The sequence below is a fragment of the Corvus moneduloides genome, chromosome Z, assembly GCF_009650955.1.
Source record: "Corvus moneduloides isolate bCorMon1 chromosome Z, bCorMon1.pri, whole genome shotgun sequence".
In the NCBI taxonomy this organism is placed as follows: Eukaryota; Metazoa; Chordata; class Aves; order Passeriformes; family Corvidae; genus Corvus; species Corvus moneduloides.
Window position 1 is genome coordinate 13022023 of NC_045511.1, and position 17524 is coordinate 13039546.

General features: G+C 37.9%; 1 long non-coding RNA gene across 2 annotated transcripts in view; it reads left to right on the top strand.

Annotated features, from left to right (window-relative positions):
- Positions 1 to 16011, top strand: part of LOC116437885 — a 93900-nt gene extending 77889 nt beyond the window's left edge. Inside the window, exons 7-9 of one of the 2 annotated variants that reach the window (XR_004237520.1) lie at positions 3665 to 3771; positions 5786 to 5907; positions 15628 to 16011. This is a non-coding gene — a long non-coding RNA (uncharacterized LOC116437885). The remainder of the gene's footprint in view (positions 1 to 3664; positions 3772 to 5785; positions 5908 to 15627) is intronic. The other variant, XR_004237521.1, reaches the window with a different exon arrangement.
- Positions 16012 to 17524: the final 1513 nt, after the last annotated feature.

Below are 17524 nucleotides of genomic sequence, written 5' to 3' on the forward strand. Positions count from 1 at the left end.
TCTTTATTTATGAACAAAAATAACATATTCAGGTTGTTTTGAGCCTTCTGAGACTGAACATAGTAGTGACAAAATATTCCTGTAATAGATTTGGGTTTCATGTCTTTTAACTTAGGATTTAAGATAACTTGAACGCTCTTATAGAGCATTTCTGAACCTATAAGGCAATTACTTCTTTTTTCACCTTTGCCATGGCTAGGACCAAGCATAAGATGGTATCATGCTTTTGCTCTCAACTGCAATTCATGACACTACATGCATTGAATGTCTGTATCTCTAAGTGAGGTTTCTGTATCTCAGTCTTCCCTCTGCAAAATATTTGCCCAGCTCATTAGACTGTCTGTACAGAAGTTTTTTGAAGCTAAATACACTAAGAATTATCTGGTACTTACAACGTGAATGATTCATGTAACTTGTAAAAACAGTGATGGTGACAGATTTTAAATTAAGGTCTGTTTAAAAGAAGCGCTTTTTTTGTCAGCAGTATAGTGAGAATTAAAAAGAGCTCTGCGGAAGTGGGAAACTTAACCTCATGGGGTAAATTAGGATAGTCTGATTCATTCTGTTAGCTTTTTTCTCTTTAATCAGGTCTGTGCCTTCACTTACTGAGTGAGAAAGGGGATTGGAATCTGGTCCTGCAACAAGCGAGCTGAAGTAAAAATGTTTTATCCTCCTGCAATTTAGCGCAAGATGTGTTCTCTTTTATTCCTTTCCTCTTTTCTTTTCTTTTATCTTTTCTTTCGTAGTGTCAGTTTATTAAGTGTTGCCATAGCAGTCAGCGTTGCCATAGTAATTGTAAACAAGTGAATTATATGACTAAAAGTTGGAAGAGGTAGAGCACATCAACAGCAGCCCTGTGGGCAGTTCCTGTCACTACCAGAGAGCAAAGGGAGCATTTAAAACAACCCAAAACCTGTGAGTACTCACCATCCATAAGTGGCACATAAAAATAAACAGAGGTTTCCGTTGAACTGGATTCAGTTACAAGTGATGGGTCTCATTTTATTGAAGTCGAAGATGCAGGTATTCTACAACTCCCCCACACTTTCTGCTGTTGCTTTTCTCTGGAATTGCATTCAGGCCCATTTGTAATGCACCAGTGCACAGAGGAAAATAAAAGTTATTCGAACCCGCTTCGTGATTTTGTTCTTCCTTTTTGCTGGGTCACAGGGTACATAAGCCCGCATGCTTCCATGAACGATTTTTCCTTTTTTTTTTTTCTTCTCCTTGAGAATTCCGAATTTCTCATTCAGAAGCTGCAATTTTTATCAACATGAAAAACAACTAAAAAGGTCTAGTATTTTCTTAGTAATTTAGCTGGACTTCATGCCCGGGTTTTTATTATATCAAAGATGTAATGTGTTAAAATAACACTCATTATGAAACAAGCAGTGTTCATTTGAATCAAAAAAAAAAAAAAAGAAAGAAAAGAAAACCAGACACAATACATCCTCCCTCATCTTTCTGATATGCTGGGGCTGGAAGGGAGATGTGGAACTGCTCAGTTTGGATGGTCTTTGTGAAATGGAAGAGATGTATGAACCAGGCACCTTATAATTCCTCTTTGTGGATTCTTGTGCTTGCTTTACCAGCAAAAATGCAAAGTATGTCTGCATGGAAGTGTGTTTTAAAAGAAACCACAAATCATTGTAGTATGCCAGGAACAAGAGCTATGACTCTCAGAAGTAAATACCATTGATAAAAGGGAAACTGACTGTATTTTTTCCACGGATCTATTATTTCAAGCACCAGTGCTACATATGGAGATTACTCCAGTCTCTGTTTTTCTCCTGCTACTGAAAGTAAAATTTAAATATTAAACTATTAAAGAAACCAAACATGAGGCTGATATTGCACAGAAATTTGCAGAATACTGCAACAAAGTTACAGTCAAAAAAGTCAGGATACAACTGGGAGGCATGCTCTGACTTGCCAGAACTAATAGTTTTATAAAGAGAAATTTGGAGAATTTGAACACAGGCAAGACTTTCCATAGCTAGTTCTATCTGAGAGACTTTTGCAACCTTAATGTTTTGAAACTAAGATCTGAGAAAAAGCCCAGTTATTTAAAAGGGAAACTAAAAGGAGAAAATCATCAAATTTAGTAGGGTGAAACAAATATAGTTCTTTCAAAATAATTTCAAAATAAGTAAATACAAGGATAACAGTTGCTTGTTTTTTCCGACTTTATTACTTGGTCAAAAAAAGACCAGCTTCCTCTTTCTATACACCTTCCTCGCCCATTGCTTCAACCATTTTTATCCAAGGTTTCAAGGCCTTCTATAACAATATAAAATTCTGTAAAACTCCATCAGGGAGATGCCCAAAACCCACACAAGTGACTTATACTGAATATAACACTTTTAATATAATAATTGACTACTTAGATAACTAATAGGCAGTAGGTGTAAGTTACTGGTTTTGTACTGCTGGAGAACACAAATTCTAATGCTTGTCACTGTTGTTTGTTTACTAAAATGTTGGTGCAGCAAAATTTACCGGAGGACATCCCCACCCTTCTGTTGGTATTTGTTGTACTTCAGAGCATAAAGGGAAGATGCATACCTTTCTCAGTTTCCTCTATAATTTTGCCTGCCTTTTATGGCTTTTCAGTCATGTTTAGAAGCTGCAGGCAACCCAACTCCATTGGCTGAATTCCTGCAGAAATTTTATATAATAAGTGTTGGTCTGCCATAGGACAGCTTCAGACAGCATGTTGCTGTTCTCTGTTTAGGTTGGTTCCTAAGCTTTGCTAGCACAGTCCACTAGTAAAATAAATGGCAGGGAACTGCTGTATTTCTATTTCATTCTAAGCAGGCTTGCACAAAACAATATCACAAAATATGCAGCAGATATGGAAGATATCTGGAAGGTAGTTTTTACATTTGTCATCAAGTACTGTTTGCTTGGACAGGAACATGAAATGTATTTTTCCTTTGTTCATCAGAAAAATTTGAAAAAAAAGACAGTAATAAGAAGTATTCTTATATATATATATGAAGACTCATATCAGTCTAATTTTTCCCCAGTATATATGTCCCCAAACATTAATGAAGTTTCCTAAAGGCATTTCTGTAGAAGAGATATCCATCCAGAAATGATGCAGTATTTTATCTACCAACCAGTAATAAAAATTATTCTAGTGAAGAAATATTAGAAGGATGTAGAATAACAGTGAAATCTGTAATTTTATAAACAACTGAGCAGTTAATATCAGAAATCACAAAGAAGTCTGTTACTATCTTATTGTTCACAGGTAATTCTTGCAGGAAATGCTTGAGCTGCATTGTGTTTTTTGCCGTAGGTTCTTCAACTATGTAGTCAGAAATATTGCCTTCTCAAATGGAAAAACAGTCTTGATTTTTCAGAAAGAACAAAGCATGAATCATGTTTAATGCACTTAATGAAATAAATCTAAATTTAACTGTAATCTGAATCTGCAATTGAATCTGAATCTCGAATAAGGTTTAATGTTATTTATAGTTTCTCATTTGATTTAAAGAGAATAGTTTATGCACATTCAGACAGAAGTATGTTCAGTAAATTTATAGAATGGCTTAAAAATGCTTAAGGCAAGGGTAGTGGTTTTGACATCTTTAAAGAGACGGAATGGATGAAACCTTGTGAATGAATTAAAATGTTTTGATTTATATTTTGGTTTCAGACGTGATCCTGAGGGAGCATGCCTGCACAGTAGCCAACTACTTGAAACCTGCAACAAACCCACAGCTGACTCTTCATGGAATTTATAGCTTCCAGTCCCAGTAAAGGGTATACATTTTCTGGTTTATTCACTGCTTTCGTAGGCCACAGTTTCATGGGGCACTATCCATGGATTAGTGTCATTGTGGAGGAAAGAATTAGGCAAAAGAATGGACTGTGAATTACCTATAACCCAAGTGATGCTTCTTTTCTTTTGTCCAAATAGGTCAAATCAAGACACTGAAGCAAAATACCAACACCCCCCCACCCCCCCCAAGAAAATCTGTTATTCACTATGTTAACAACCTGAAGAATGATGATATGTTAATATTCATAAATTAGCATTCCCACAAAGAGATACATTCTGGTGTAGAGATTAATATTACTCACTTCATTACAACAGCAAAGCAGTATTTTATTCTGTAGGTCAGATACAAAAATGAAAATTACCTCTAATAAAAGGTGGGCTGAACTAAATAAACAGTTTTGATATCTGAACAAAGGAAAAGACATAACATTTTGGGTTGATGCTGGCCAGATGCCAGGCCCCCACCCAAGCTGCTCTCACTCCTCTCTGCAGCTGGACAAAGGGGAGAAAACTTAACGAATGGTTCATGGTTTGAGATAAGGACCAGGAGAGATCACTCACCAAATATCATCGTGGGCAAAATGGGATCAACTTAGAGATGTGAAGGGAATTTATTACTAAAAAAATCAGATGATAATGAGAATTAACATAAGCCCTTAAAAACACCTTTCCCACCCTGTTCCCTCCTTCCCAGCTCTACCTCCTACTCCAGCAGTGCAATGAGACAGGGAATGAGGGTTGCGGTCAGTTCATCACCCAGGGCTTCTCTCACCAGTGAGGGAGAGGAGTCATTCCCCTGCTGCACTGTGGGGTCCCTCCCACTGGAGACAGTTCTCCATGAATTTCTCCAGCATGGCTCCATCCCACGAGCAACAGCTCCCTGCAAACTGCTGCAATGTGAGTCCATCCCATGGGCACCAGTCCCCCTCACACTGCTGCAGCAGTGGGTCACTGTTCCCTGCGGTGCAGTCCTTCAAGGACAGGCTGCTCCAGCCTGGGAGCTGGGCCCCTCTCCCTGGGTCTCCTGTGGGCTCTCAGGCACCCACCTGCTCTGGGGTGGGGCTCATCCCCGGGCTGCAGGGGCACAGCTGCCTCACCATGGGCATCTCCTCCCCCTCCTACCTCACTGGCCTTGGTGACTGCAGAGTTGTTCTTCTTACTTGGTCTCATTCCACTCTTCTCTACTCAGAATTACTACTACGCCACAACTTTTGGGTTGATTTCTTCACACATACGTTATCACACAGACATTACCACCATTTCCAATCAGCCCAGCCTTGGCCAGCAGCACCTCCCTCTTTGGAGCCACCAGGGATTGGCTCTGCTGGGCATGGAAGAAGCTTCTGGCAGCTTCTCAGAGAAACCACCCCTGTAGCCCACCCCCGTGCTACCAAAAACCAGGCCATGCAAACCCAATACACATGAAAAGAGTTTTCCTGGAATATTTTAAGTACGGTTAAACCCATGTCTATTGGAAGGCTACATTATCTATGGAAAACTGGAAACTTTTATTAGACCCTCATTTTCAATTCTTGAGGCCAAGAGCGATGTCAGAGGACATGTGTAGAGTGAAAAAGTATATACTGGTTGCATGCATTATCCAGATTATCATGAGCATTTTCCCTAAGGTTTCAAATTTTCAGGCCTGTCTTTTCAGACTGTCTAATGTTGTTTGTTACACATCCAGAATCCTGTCTTCTATTAGACTCTGAAAGGAAAGTACGGTATGTATGAGTTTGTGAAATACTGACTTGCTGTACAGCTGCTTGGATGAAAAGAAATATAAATATATATTTACGTTTAATCTGCATCTCTATAAGGGTGTCTAAATTAGCAAAAGTTCTATGTGTAAGCTAGTTTCCCAAAATGTAGATTTTACTCAATATTGCTAATGTTAGTTATAATAAATAATATCTGGTTCCCATGCAGAGATTCCCATCTGCAGATTTGAAAATATTTCACACAGTAACTCATTATCTTTTCTTTATTTTATAGATGGAGAAACCATAGCGAGAGGACAAGACAAGACCTTGGGTTGATTGTTTCTTAATATTTCTGTATGTTCTCTACCATGGATGGCTTCAGTTATTTTATGTCACGAGTATTGGTTTTGCTGTGTAAGTGGAAGAACAAGTTTCAAATTATCAAACAACATATCACAAATAGTATTTATACAATGAGAAGAATTATGGAAAAAAGGCGTTCCTCTTCTAAAATTTTGACTTCAGTAAACAGAGTAAGAGGGTGTGTATGCTTATGGTAATGGGTTTTTTTAAGGTGACTTTTTTTTAAAAATGAACCATTCACAGCTATTTGGGAATGTTTTAACAATGCAATCTTTCTGTGCCTTATTATTTAACAAAATAGAAGTGGAGCTCCTTCACCTTTGCTCACAATTCTTTGAGCAGCTCTTAGTTCTCCTTCAACGGGAAGTGACGGATACATGTGTGTCATTCTTTCTCATGACTTAGATACTTGAACTATTAGCAAGTAATCCAAACACATTGTCTAAGTCACCTCAAACATTTTAAGACTGAAGGTAAGGAACATCGAACAGGAAAATTGACACCACCATCAAAATATGCATATGTATATGTATATGTATATGTATATGTATATGTATATGTATATCTTCCAGGGTAATAATCCAACCTTTTTTTTCTCAAATCTGTTGAACAGGATGACAAGGGGTAAAATTCTTGATGTGCAATGCTCAAACATGATACATAAATATGACTTTTAAAATCAAGCGCTCACAATCTTTCAGTGTTTCAACTCACTATCTTTCAATCAGGTTGAAAAACTCTGTCCTTGTTCCAGACTTTTTTCCTCATTTTTAGTTACACACAATTGTCACAATATACATTAAGCATAAGGGAAAGAATCATAGGTCATTATTTATGACTCAATTCAACTCCAGATATGTGCACAAAGTAGAGCTCTGCCAAGCCTCTGTCACATGACAGTATCACATTTCTAAAGATAAATAATCAAGAACCTTGAAAACTTAAGGTCCAGTAAAGTTTCAAGACTCTATTTACATTTGCCAGAATTTATAAATAATGATGGTTTAGTTGTCTGTGCCTTGAAAGCAGAGATAGAAGAAAGAAGGATCAATAACTTTTTTCAAGCCTACCACAGATTTTCCAGTAACACAGTTTAAAGTGTCATCTTGCAGCTTCTCAGATCTTTCTAATCAGAGAAAATGCTGTAGGTGTTGATAGACTAACCACATCCTATGTCAGTCTTCAATCTAAACAGGTCCCTCAAATTATTCTGAAAGATTCAACAGTTGTATGTCATAGCCTGCGAAGTGTTTGCTGCTGCCACGTTAGCATTTCGGCTTGTAGTAGTTTCTCTGAGCTAATCTGACACATGATCTCAGTGATGCTACTTGAATGAAATATGACATCAAGCCCTTGCCCTCCTCTGAACAGTGAAAATATTTACAGCACTATTCTTAAAAGTAGGGTTATTAGGTTTGTGTCTTTGCCAAAGTTGAAAGGGAAAAGAATGAAAAGACCAGCCAGTCCAGTTACCATCTTTGCACTCTTCACTGAGTTGCTGCACATTGTGAAACAACTCTTCACAGGCCATGGGGCTGAGGGGCAGGTTTGCACTTCTGCAGGGGGAGCATTCATTCAAGAAAATTACAGAGATTTCAGTGTGTTCTGGGAGTTAAAAAGCAGAGTGCACTACTGCTTACATCTTTCACAGAGATTTTAAATCTACTGCTTATCATATATTAAAACCCATCCAATGTTTGCAGATTTCAACCAAGGCTTACTGTTTTTAAGAATTTCATTAAAATACACTGCTAAAATATTTTTAAATTAATTTCTTAATTTAAAAGCAGCACTTGCAACCAGGATTTTACTTTTATGATCTGAATTTGAGATAAAATTTCAGGGTTTTGTGGGTTTTTTGTTGTTTGTTTGTTTGAGGGTTTTGTTTGTTTTTGTTTTTTGAGCATTATACTTTATGTCTTCATTTTGGTTTTGTTCATTCATTTATTCCAAGCACTTTAAACTACTTCACTGCTGTTGGAAGCATCACAGGTTATTCCATGGCTGACAACATGAGGACTGTACTCCATGGGATGGAAACACAATTGTTTGATGTTCTGAGAGCAGAAGGACTTAAGCTTGCTTGGCAAGGTTAAATACAGAGTGGACCAAATAACTTTTCACACATAACCTAGAGTGTACTGTTTGGCTGCCATAGTTCTCACTATATTTTTCTGACCTTGCAGTCCCGTAACATTAGAAATTTTACTTTCATCATGGGTAACTGCACATCTGGTAAGCATTGAAATAGAAGAATTCCATCAACTCTGCCTGGATAATATTTTGAAGTGGAAAAATGAAGCCAGACTCTGGAAGAGTAGGCATGCAGTCCTATGGTCTTTAGAGTGGATCTTGTTTCTGAGTTATGTGACAATTCCTGTATTTTGTGTAGATCAAGATGATCCTCAATTTTTACTGAAAAAATTATGATCTTGTTATTGGACCACAGGGTGGAAATGACACATACAGTGTCTGCTACCAGCTTTGCACAAGGGGCTTAGTGTGACCCAGGATAAGTTACCTAAATCCTTTAAGCCTGAGGGTCTCTTCATCTACTAATATGGTCTAAGAAGAGAGATCTTTTCTAGATCCATAAAGTGCTCTGAGATTCAGGAACAGAAGCTAGCTATTATTATTTCACAGTGCACTTCAGCAAGACAGATCCCAAAATATTTAACAAGCCATGTAGTTTAAATTTGTTTTCTCCAAGAGGAAATCGCTTCTCAGAAGATACAGACTAGGTTGTACCAGAGGAACATCCACATCTGCAGTCAGGCAAGGTGGACTCTGTATTCCCTGCCAGCCCTCAGCTTTGTTCCACAGCCATCATAACAAGATATACTTTAAAGTACAAACTGAAGCCATGTGGTGACTTTTGATAAATAAGACTGGTTTTCCAAAATGAAATTTGTCAGAATACCTAGTCCTGTTTTTGCAAGAAATGCTAAAAGGGGAGATTCTCAAATGCTGAGGGCAATGACAGAGATATACCTCTGATTAAATTCTGTCAACTTTTGAAAATGCTTTCTTATACCATCATCTCATTTACAGTACATACTATAAAGCCTTCAAGAAAAAAAAAAGCTTAAGCCATTAACATAACTAAAATACCAAAAGGCAATTTTCTGTGAGAAAGCCTTACTTCTCTGAGCATAAATCTAATTCTGATAAAATAAACAGTTTTAAAAAATAACTGTACTTCATGAAAGTGCGTGTTTAGAGTCCCAAGTACTGTTTGATTTTGTACAAGCAATTTAAAGTACAATTAGCAGTAAAATAGCCAGTTGTTAAGGCCACCAATAAATTAAAGCCAGAATACAATGGTGACTTGTGCTTAGTATGCAGATCATATAAACCCCAACTGCAGAGCCCAGCATTAGGATTCTGGACACCTGGTCTGCTCTGGTGGTGAATAAAGAGCAGGGCTGAATGTTGGGCTTCAGTTGTACACTTCTAGTGGTTAATCCTCTTTGTAATGGTCGATTTACATGTTAGAAGATCTAAAAGACAGGAAGTACAGTGTCTGGCTTTGAGTCTTGGTTCAAGAGATTTCTGTTCATCTTCCTATGGCGGGAATTGCAATTTATTACCCTCTATTTTGTAGCTTGCTTTGAAAAATTTTTGTATTTTACACAGTGATTTGGCAATCAACAACCATGAATATAGTTCAGATTGTTTGTATGCTGTGTTTTTTACAGCTGAAAATAGGGCTGTTCATGGTATATATATTAGAAACTGAATATTGTCTATGTAGTGTAACAGCACTACTGACTATGAATCAAATATGGAAAAAGGAGGGATCTCAAGCAACTTCATTCATAATACATAATATACTCATGCCTGAATGAAGTTACTTTGTTTTTCAAATTTTTGAAAATGTTACTAAGCCAGTTATAAACCTGCTTGAAGTGCAGCAGTCAGCAGTCAGTCACCATGGGTCACAGAACAGGCGAAAATTTATCAAGGTAGCCAAACACATGAACATGCCCTCCATGTGTCAGAGGGTCCACAGTCCTTAAATGAAGCCTGTGAGCAAAAGAAGTACAAATCTCAGTGCCCCCCACGATCACCAGACTGTCCCCTGTGACGTCTGTGTTGGCCTGACTGGACTTTAGAGCAGGGGGGTTGGAAATAGATAATCCTTAAGGCTCCTTTTCCATACAAACCATTCTATGACCTATGAGTCTGTGTCTTTTCTTCTGGATCAAATTGTGGCCTGATGAAGGATAGGGCAGTCACTTGAGAAAGCACCATGCTGGCCAGGCCAGCTTCTGTCCTGGGCTGTGCCATGGCTTCTGCACGAGGTGCAAGTGATGGCACTTGTTGACATTCAACTACAAGTGTGTGGCTGAACATGCTGTGGTATCTGAGCCCATTTAGTCACTTCAGTCTCAACATCAGTTTGGTCTCAGACAGACTCAGACTGGTGCTTCTGTTTTGATATTTTCATTTTCTCCCCAGATATTTTGTGCCCCTCTGGGTCTCTCCTTCTCACAGCAAGTTCTTTTGGAGAGCACTTTAATTACTCCCATCAGTTTGAGTCTGCATTTCTGTCAGGTATTTACTGTGACTCTTACCTTTTCCAGTACAGCCAAATACGCAGATGAGATTTTGTTTGTAGCTCATTAGTGAAAAAATATGGCATGTTATGCTAGATGCTGAATGGCTGCTAGTGAATGCATTTTTGATCTAAGGAGTCTTCAGACTGCACTCAAGCTGATAGGTATGTTAGCTGCTGCCCACTCAGTCAAAATGTGGAAACAAGTACATTTATTGTTCTTTGATTGATGGCTGAAACAGTGACACATCATCCAAACACAAAACCTGGAGAATGGTTTGGATTCATCTGTAAACAAGGCTATGCTGGTTTCCCCAATTAGGAAAGAAATGTTTGCCAGAAATTTTTGAAGCATAAATGCTGCTAACATATGATACTGACTCCAGCTTCCCTTGCTGCTTCTCAGTGTTCCCAAGCTTTGCAATGTGAGCAGATGAAGGACGATGACTGAGTTGCCTTTTTAGTATCTAAAGACTCAGCTGTTTGTAGATCAGTGTCTGAGATTTTTGGTTCTTTCTGTGTCTTGCAGAATATCTATAAAAGAGAAGACGAGGACATAGGTGTGTGTATGTATTAAAAGTATCTAAAGAGTGGAGGAATGGTGGAAACATTCATGTACTGAGATACTAGCAAACAGAGAGGGTAAGAGGCGTCTTTTCTGTGTGCTGTCTGGAAAGACAACCTTGGGCTTGTGAGCAAGGAATTCCCCGAAGTATTCTGATCTTACCACAGTCGATAAAAAGAGAGTTCTTATCAATTATGTTAAAAAAAATAAAACCAACTTAAAAAACAAACAAGCCAGCAACATTCCATCGTGTTTCTTTTCTTTAATTGGAATGCAAAATAATCTGGACAGTGTTTATATTCTGGCCACAATGGATAATAGTAATTTTCTCTATTAATGAAGAATTGGACTAGCTTATACATGCTTATTTTCTGATCAAATTCTTGACCAACAGCATTACAAGGATACAGGTTTTAGTTTTATCACCAAAAAAATCTAGTTCAGCAATATAGTGCTGTCTACTTTTCAGATCCAGTGCCTACTACTATTGATCTTTGCTAGCTTTCTTCATTCATAATTTTTTTCTTTTTTTGAGAGATACGCAGAACTCAGGTGATCAATATAATAAAAGGTTTTATGGTAATTTGGCATCTTTGGGAATTTTCTTGTTTTCTTTTGCTGTTTTGGACTGCATCTGCTACATTTATCACAGGCAAACAAAATTCATAAAACTGCAAAAGAAGTTACTGTTTACCATTTTCCCCAATATAGTTAATTTAAATAATTTCAAATAATCACAATCAATCATTTGACCAAACTAAAACAGAAGTGAACAAATGGATAGAGGTTGGAAAAATTAGAAAATGAAGTGTAAGTGAGAAATTAATCTCAGTGAAAACTTGTCCAACTCAATAAATAATTTCAGGTATTTTGATATAGAGATTTTTATGAGCATATTTCATATTTTTGTTATAGTTTTGAAATAATTTTCCTACATTTAACTGAAAAGAGACAAAACACATGAAAGCAAGGGGCAGCCTCTTATTTTAGGCAACAAATTATCTAGCTCTTTATTAGGTGAACTGAAGGATCAGTTATTCACTCAGTTCCACAGAGTGACTTCATGCCATGCTGATGTACAGCTCTCCCAGAATGGTAAGAAAAGAAACATTCAGAAGTGAAAACAATTTGGCAGAGATTTCCAGAATTAGTTGACATTGGCCTTACTTTATTTTGCTTCTAATTGTCTTATCCAAAGCTTTAGAGATATATCAGTGGAATCCTCCTTTCATTTATGCCTATCCAAAAAATATTGTCATTGGTGTTAAGTTGCCATTAACTCAATCTCTAAGGATAAACAAACCTGTATTAACAAGAGGTTCAAGAGTGAGGTAACCTTCAGCTATTAAAAATTAGAGGAAGGTCTGATTTTAAGGAAGTCTAAATGTATGGTATACATTTAGCTCTAATGTATGTTGTAAATGTAAACTATAAAGTGCTTTAAGATAAATTTCTTTAGCAGAAAATGAGCCTTTTAAGTACATAAATTATAGCCCCTTACAGTTTCTGAAGCAATTAATGAAATATTTCTAGTCTACCATCTGACTGCATTGCTTACCTTGTGGAATAATATCATAAACTAACTTCTGTCCCTGGTCTACAGTTCTTATCCTTGCATTTCAAGTCTTTGATAATCTCATAATCTCAAAAACTTCCTGTTTGCCCACACACTTACATCATATTGTCCCATTTAAAGTGCTGATAAGCTTGACTTCTGCTGTGAATTTGACTGTTGTTTAAAACATCATGACTGTCGTTGGGTTTTTTTTAGTGGATTTTGTTTCTTTGTTGTTTTTTGTTGCTGTTGCTTTTTTTCTTACTTGTCTGAATGTACTGCCTAAACTAATTCCTGTGAAATTATTTTCTCCTATCAGATAATTCCACAAGACCCACTTCCTTGAACTTGCAAGAAATAAGCTGTAACTTGTATAAACTAGGAGCAGAACACATGGATCTGTAGCTGTACATATACAACAATAATTAAAGTTAGGGCTGGTAGCAGTCTTTTATGAAAGCTCTGACTTTTTTTTAGGAATCTATCATTGGTTGCTTATAAATCTTTCAAGGTTTTACTCACATTTCAGACTGAATTTCTGTTTTAATTGGGCATTTGGAGGCATGTTTTTGTATGTAATTCTTCCATTCAGATAGAAGAAAACTTTCAAATTAAGAAAGATATCCATCAACCTCTTCTTTGAACAGCCCTGCCATCTCTTTACTATGGTATTTGCAGCTTGGCAGAGTGCTTATAGCTATTCCCATGGAGCTCCACCCACACACAGCCAAGTTACGCTTTGAATTACTTCACTTGGAATATGCTGCAAGACTTCAGAAGAGTTCAGCACCTTAATCTCGAGATGGATGGAGACGGCCTCTCGCGCTGGCCAGCCTCTACACGTCACTCTGAAAACACAGCTGTGCGTGCTGTGCAGTAGCCAAGGCACAAAACTTCTCTCAGCACAGTCACTCCCAGCTGCTTGTGGGCCAGCTCTGCTCCAGGCAAGCAGCTGCTGGGAGAAGCAGGGTCTATCCTGCACCCCAGCTGTGCAGGCAGTGCTGGGGCAGGAGATACCTGACTGGAATGCAGTGGAGAAAAGGACTGACCCAGGGAAAGCATGGGAACTGGAATGTTGGCTTGCAGGGGGCAGATGGGCAAGGAGAATGGAGCACTGAATTGGGGGTGGTGCATGGGATACACACACACACACACACAGAGTACAATATTATGGACAGGGAACTGACAAGAAATGGAGCTGATAAATGCTTAGCAAGACAGATAAAGAAAATATTTAGGCTGCAGTTCCTTATGAAAGCTAGGAAACCAAGATGTGCCATGTCCCTTAATCCCCACTCCCTTCCTGCTTGCCTCCCTTCCCCTTCTTGCATTTGGTATATTATCCTACTTCTTGCTGTGACACTGGTAATTGACAGCTGCCTCAGTGCACCACACCCAGCAGAAACTACCCAGCCTTTTCCACTCAGTTTGTCTTAAGCAACATTAAGAGACTAAAGTGTCTGTTCAAGGGCTCCAGCAGGAGCCAATTCCAACATGAAGTACATTGGAGGAGGATATAGCCCACAGCACAGAAGAGAGTACAGTAAAGTGCCATCGCTGAGAAAGTCTACCTTTTTGAGGCACTCTGTTCAGTGTAATTCATGGAACAGAGTTCCAAGAGGGAATTGATAGATGCCTAAAATGGCAGGTAATGGTGGGGCCATGGGCTGAAGGTCAAGGAAGAGAAAACTGACAAGATTCCCTATGGAAGCAAGATGGGTTTGAATGGAACAAAAGAATAGAGATAAGGTCTGAAAATGGATTTGACTTATACAAAGGAATGTTGCTGGTAACGGTAAAGTGAATGGTAAACCATGAGCGTGAATTTATTCCCTTTTAGTTTTTATCGCTGTATACTTAGGGACTACAAGTCTAAACATGGATAAAATCGGAAGGGGAGAGCAAAAGATGGACCCATTTGTTCTGTGGTAGACTGCTTAGGTAAGGGGAATGGGACCGAAACTAGGATAACATAGATCTTAAGAACTGTAGACCCCCTCGAAGGGTGGAGGCAATATAGACTGATGTTTGGAAGACCTGTGAGTGTCAATGCATGACACATTCTTCACAGCACTTTAGAACCCTTTAGCATAACGAAATACAGAGAAGAGAGGAGGAGATGTGAAAAAGGGTACATAAAAGTGCACTTATGACCCAGTTTTCTGCATTCCACTGCTCATGTGTAAGCTAGTATATCTGTGTCTGGCCAAGTGGTAATTTTTCCTGGTGCATCTCAGGGCCTTGCTGAGGACAGCAGCTGCTACTGATGGGTTACTCCTTTAGCACAGTTGCTGTGTTTGTAGCTTAAAATTCTTCTCTTAGTTTACAAAACCTAAAAGAACAAACTTTTAAAAATGTAACAATGAAAAAAAAAAGGAAAACCAGAGAGAATAAAAAGGACAAACCTCATAGCCTGGGGGCTTTTTTTGGTTGGTTGGTTCTTGTTTCTCATTTGCTTTTCAGGGAAAGCCTAGAAAATAATGCAAACTTCAGAGTAATTGCCTAGAATATATAAGTATGTACTCAACAACTCTAATGTATCTGAAAGGTGGTATGTCCCCTTCATTCCATATCAGTGTCATAAAAGTTAAATTAACAAGAATGAACAACTCAGATATTGTATTAATAAATGTTAGAGAAAAACAAGGAAAGCAAAAATTCTTGTTGTCAGACAGGATTTTAACAGTATATAGTCAATTTCTAGAGCTACTTCTAAGGGAGAAACACTGCCATTATAACTTGAATGAGCATAAAAATTTCTTTGATATATAAACAATGCAATATCATGCCTGTATATGACAAATGTTTCTTGCAAGTAAAATTGTTACCACTGATAGCATTAAGAAGAAGGAAAAAATGCCAAGTTGTCATGTCAGTGATGGTCTTGGGGACTCATTGGCTTAGCATGATTCCCACCCACAAAACACTGTTTTGCAGTTTAGGCATTAGCTGAGACCCTGGTGATCTGGGATCATGTCTTGGCTAAGTTACAGATGTTGTATGAAACTATAGTTAACTCATATAGACTCAGTGGCCTTAGTTCTTATCTAATTTCTCATTTTATTTTTTTTCTCTTTTACATAATAATTTCAGGCCATAAACTCAAGACAAGAGCCATAATGCCTGTATGCGCTGCCATAGCATTGGGAGGCACCTGGTGTTAATTGCAGTCACAGAGAAAGATTTGAATGGTCTTGAGACTGGAGTAACAGAATGATAGTATGAAGTACAAGGTAATGTATTTCTAGATAATTGAAAACCTTCTTAGGAGCTTAACCGTTGGGAAAGCTCTCTGCAACAGATGAAAAAGAATTTAATGTGCTACTCTAACATATGTGCTGAGTCCAGATTTACAGGCATGGTTGCAAATAGGACTGCACAAAATGCAGGCAGGCCCTTTTTGCTTAATGTCAGCTTATTTGGGTATATGCACTTCAAAATATATTGGGTTTTCTTTGCACACTTACATGTTATTTCTCATGTGTTACTACTGGCTGTGATGCCAAAATGTTATTGGGACATTCGTCTGTCTTTCCACTCATTCCTCTTTAAGTTTATCCTGCATTTGTGGATATAGGACTATGCTTACATGGGTTCTGTGTGTTTTTATAGAAGGTATATAACAATGTATATGTGTGAGATGCTGAATTACTTCCATAGCAGATTCGATTTTACTTTCCACAAGCAGATCCTATTTTGCTATTTCATGCTTATGTTTTATCAGTGTCCCTGGCTTTTGCTTGCTTGACACCTTTCATGTTTTAATTTCTTGCAAAATACAGTATCCCAGTTGGTTCTCTTCCTCTGTAGGTTAGTAAATGAGGGGCACTTTGCTCCCCTCTTTACAGACTGGATGGGGAATTTAAGCAGCAAAATATTAGTTTTATAGCACAAGGATTGCTTTCTATTCTCTCTTTGGACACATATAACACAGTGCCATTGTTCATTAAAAACACTGATAAAGATGTGCTTCAGAAAGTAATGGAACAATTACATTGCAGAAGAAAATGCAGAAATAACAAGATACTAATCAGTCATTGACTCTTTTTTAACAAATGGACACAGTTTTGCAATCAATGCACAAATCAAATAGGCAGGACTCCTACTGTCTAGATAAAGGGGTTATTTTGATTATATTAGTGTTTCATATCAATATTAAACAGAAAGAAAGTCACTGGTACATCAGTTACCAATTTAGCCAAACCTCCCTCAGTAAGTAACTTCAAACTGTGCTGTTTAGTCATCATGCTTTATATCCCTTTTTTTCATTTTCTAATGTTGTTAAAGATATGTACTTTCACTTCTATAGCAGCCAAAGAAATGTGATACTGCACACATGACACATCTTTTAAAGTACACAGAGCCATGGGAACTGAGCTGTGGAGTCTTTGGGGGCAGCAAATGTTTGCAATAGAAGCAATTCAAATACATCATTTAAACAAATGGTAGAAGTCCCACACAAGTGATGCAAGACAAAGACTGAGGGTCTGTGCTGCTGTAGGATCCTTCAGATATTTCCTTTTATTGCTTGTGGCCTGGGAATTTTAGGCATTCTAGTCAGAGGGATGGAACGCTATGATCCCTTTGCAATGGAAATATCTTTCTAAACCCACCAGTAATCTGGGTGTTGTGACTATATTTTTTTTACAATACTTACCTTTCTATAACTTCCCATAGTCTTCTGTTTGGTTATGCTCTTTAATTTACTTTCATTAAGCATCTCTGATTTGGACATTGTGTAATATGTTATTGCAGATGACTTTGAATGTCTACAGATGCATCTCAACTCTATGCCAATGACTATGTAGACAAAGAGATCAAATATTTTAGAAGTTTCAGCAGAAAAAGTCAGTCTGTAAGCCATGGGTTTGGGAACTATTCAGACCTTCTTACTTAGGATCAACTTAAAATTCTTCCTCTTTAATTATAGCTGTTTTCCTATTTTATGCTGAGTTTGTAGACACCTAGAAGATAAAGGGGGTAATGTGTA